Below are 3,934 nucleotides of genomic sequence, written 5' to 3'. Positions count from 1 at the left end.
GTCTTTCAATGGATATGTTAAAATATAATTATTATCTTTATAGACAACTCTCCAATAATAATTTCAACCTCAAGCTGAAACTTTTTGCTGTGATTTTGTGTGGATTTACAATACTGTGTGCTTGCCTAACAGTTTACCATGCATTTTTTATTCATGAAAACACCATTTGACCAATTAAATAAATATAGACTGCAAATAAACTAAATATACACATTTCGCTACGTAACCACGCTGAAAATACTGTTATTGGTTGTTTCACCGGTGTACTTCATGATTGGTTAATCTTTCTGTCTTCCAGGAAACTAGCCAATGACAATATGCGCGCATATTTTAAGTTTAAAAATACGTCCGTTACTGACAGTCATGTGGCTGAAAGACAACAACTCCCAGAATGCACTTGCTTTGCTGCCCTTACTAGGCCACTCCCAAACCACGCCTACCGGTTACAGGCGGCAGAATCCGAAAAATGGATACAACTAGGCTTGCTTTGATACATCGTAATTTATTTGATAAATTTCCATCGAAATGGTGCTAAATTGCGTTGTACCGGGATGTAGTAGCCTAATGTATATAACACAACTTAGACTGTCACATTAAAAATATTATGCAGAGCAGGACCATGTCAACAGAGTAGCTTATAGCTCTGCATATGAACTGTTTTCCTCCTATTGAAATCACTATTTCTCTAAGCTAATACATTCTCTAGGCTAATCCATACTCTAGTAACACTAAAGGTTTATAAAAAGAACCACAACCAATGAGAGTTATAACTTTTAATAAAAATAATAATAATAATATTAACACTTTTACACTCAAAGCTCAGCGATTCGAATTCAGCGATCTCCTCCAGAAGAAAATGGCATCGCTGAGATTCGAGACGGTAATAGGACACTCTATATGCGGGAGATGGAGGAACGAGAGGCGGCCGGAGCGAGACCTGAGCCCGGCGTCAGTGCTCTCGCTGTGCGCCGGCGGGAGATGGAGGAACGAGAGGCGGCCGGAGCGAGACCTGAGCCCGCCCCAGCTTGAGTCTGGCGCCGGGCTCAGGTCTCGCTGAGCAAGAGGCAAGAGCCGGTTAGCTTAGCTTCTACAGAAAAATGGCTGACACTCTCTTTACATTCTGTGAGTGAGATCCCGCCCCATATGGGCGTGGTGAAAACATGCGGAACACTGGCTGTAGTCTTTAGCCTCTGGCACAAAAATCCTCCGATGACGCAAAATGACGATTTTTGCGTCATCGGAGGATTTTTTCCAGACTAAAAATTAGGGCTGCAACTAACGATTTTTTTTGACAATCGATTAATCGGACGATTATTTTTTCGATTAATCGATTAATCGGATAAAAAATCCAGGGGGGGAGGGGTTAAAAAATAAAAAATAAAAGATAAAAAATTCAATTTTCCTTTTTATTTAATTTTTTTAAACCAGATCATTCAGCCCTGGCCAAGAGAAGCTGTCCAGATCCCTTTCTCAGAGACAGCGTGAGGGTTCCTCAGGGTCTTCCACTCATGGACGGAGGTATTTAATTTAAACATGATCAAAAGTACAATATTGTCAGTATAAGTGAAGTGCTGTAAAGCTGCAGTCTGAACTAGGCATCTTCCATATGTAAGGAAGTGTTTGGCACCGACCTCAATAAATGTCACATGAGATATATTTTTATATAGAGAAAAAAAAAAGTGCAATGCAAAATGATCATTCCCACTAATTTGAGAATTAGACTTCATTTGCAATAACGGTCATACCAATGTCCTTTTTAATTTATGTAATTTTTTTTTTCTTTTTTTCTTTTTTTACCATATAATGTAGCCGAAGGAGTCTGTTCAAGTCACCTTTGCAGAAACGGAGGCGGAGTTCCTCTGAGTCCTTCTCATGGCGTCAGAATGCTTCTGAACCCACAAGGAGCAGTAGGAGGTGAGTGTTGTTAGGAACATATTTTGGCATATGGGAAAAAAATACTGGAGCTCTTTAAGATACTTGTATCTGTCTTGGTTGTGCTTGTATATGATCAGTGACACCCCGAGAACGACTATCGACCGAAGCCTTAGGCAGCCTCCTGAGAAGTCTATGAGAGCTGAAAGGGATCCCCCAAATGCTGCCAAGGCGATGTCGACGCATGCACACTCAAACAACTTGAGGAAGGAAGACTTCCCGATGTCTGAAAAAAGTAATTTTATTCTCTTATTTTTGCTGATGAATAATTAGGAGTCTTCCAGTGCTAGCTGTCCCCAAAGTTTCAGTTGAATCAAACTCAGCAGGTCAAAATGACACATTGCTGATTCTTCAAAATTACCTGAATATTATTATTTTTTTAAGAGCACATTTAACACATGTAAGGTTTTTTTATTATTATTACAAGCAAAAAAAATTGATCCACTCGCAGATTTTTTTATTTATTTTAAGTGAAAATTTGCGTGAAAATTGAATACAAGTTACTTTTTAGGTGTCTTATTTTAAGTGTATGAGATTTATTTTGAATAGAAATTAGACATTTAACTAGAAATATCACAAATATTCTTGGTAAAATTGAGTTTTTGCAGTGCATTTTTATTGGGCAAATGAGAACTATGATTTTGTGGTGTAGAGCGTACTCCCTACATTATAAAAATAGTAATCGGTCGCTTCTTTTTTGGCTAGAATTTCAGAAGAGAGTTCTTCAGCTCCTTGTCGAAATCAAGGATACAATTTGTGTTGCCACCGGAACATCTGGAACAAGTTATGAAGTGAAGCCGGCAAACACTGAAGAGCAGCTCAAAGCTTTAGAGAATCGCCTGGAGGACAAGAATGAGGGAGCAAAACTGGTTAAGTTTTAACCCTCGTGGTATTTGGGTCTGAGTATCCTTTCTTTCTTTCTTTCTTTCCTTTATATAGCACAAGTAAACACAACAGAAGTTGACTACTGTGCTTCACATAACATAAATTGTGCAACAATATTTAAGAAAAAAAAAATCATTCAGACTGCAGAAGAAAACATAGATACATTTAAATAAATGCACGCTCCAAAAGATACAGCTTTAGTTTGAGTTTAAACTCATAAAAAGAGGATAGCGATCTCAAGGAGACAGGGAGGCTATTCCACAACCTAGGACCGACAACAGCAAAAGCACAGTCCCCTCTAGACTTAAAGCGTGAGCCTATAGAGCGTGCACGGTATGTTTTCATCATAGACAGTAAATCCTCCTCCTGTCTATACAGTAATGTCTCTATTGTGCGACAAAGTCATGTGGTTATGATGCAATTGTTAACCTGTTTTTAACAAAAAATGCTTCTACGGGGCCATAACGTAAGATACAAAGTAATGGAGCCTTTTATACATTGTCGTGTTTCTTTAGAAATAAATTACATCATTATGACAGTTGGCTTGTTCACCTTGGTGACCACTACAAACTCCTCGTCCTAATCATTTGCCTGCTTTGTGGAGGTCTGGACTCTACTGATCACTTTTTCTGGTAATATTTTTAATTTCTTGTTGCTCCTTTTCAGAGTAAACATCTGAAGAGGTTGGGAGGTGTTGATGCTGCAGACCATGTGAAAAAGTCAATGTAAGTAACTTTTGTTCCTTTTTTGCATTGGTTTACAGTGATTATGTTCCCTGTCATATACTGTCATGCACTCCCCCCACACACCCACTTACTCGCTCTCTGCTACATTTTCATAATGAACTTGATTGCAATATAATATTCTAATATAAATCTGTTTTACCATGGCAGAACTATGACAAATAAAATGATGGCCATAATGAGCCTCAGAGGAAGAAGTGGGAAGGTTGCCTTCATGAAGACCCATCTCTATAAGATAATCTGTGGTGAGTTGTCTAACAATGTTTTAAATGATTTAATATAGTCAGCAGAATAATAATTCATAAGAAAAATCATTTTAGTTGGAGGACTCTACAGAGAATGCATTTTTTATATATATACACTACCGGTCAAAA

The 3,934-nt window shown here is 38.1% G+C and overlaps 1 long non-coding RNA gene across 1 annotated transcript; it reads left to right on the top strand.

The window, feature by feature from the left end:
• Positions 1-1,404: 1,404 nt before the first annotated feature.
• On the top strand, positions 1,405-3,543 carry LOC130091073 (uncharacterized). The gene is made up of 5 exons (XR_008807770.1): positions 1,405-1,518; positions 1,816-1,914; positions 2,013-2,167; positions 2,638-2,801; positions 3,484-3,543. It is a non-coding gene; the product is annotated as an uncharacterized LOC130091073 (long non-coding RNA).
• The last annotated feature ends 391 nt before the right edge of the window (positions 3,544-3,934 follow it).

Source organism: Rhinichthys klamathensis, unplaced genomic scaffold (assembly GCF_029890125.1).
Source record: "Rhinichthys klamathensis goyatoka isolate OS25496 unplaced genomic scaffold, OSU_Roscu_1.1 h1tg000159l_1, whole genome shotgun sequence".
NCBI classification, from domain to species: Eukaryota; Metazoa; Chordata; class Actinopteri; order Cypriniformes; family Leuciscidae; genus Rhinichthys; species Rhinichthys klamathensis.
The sequence above is the reverse complement of the archived record's forward strand: the minus strand, read 5'-3'. Positions and strand labels throughout refer to the sequence as shown.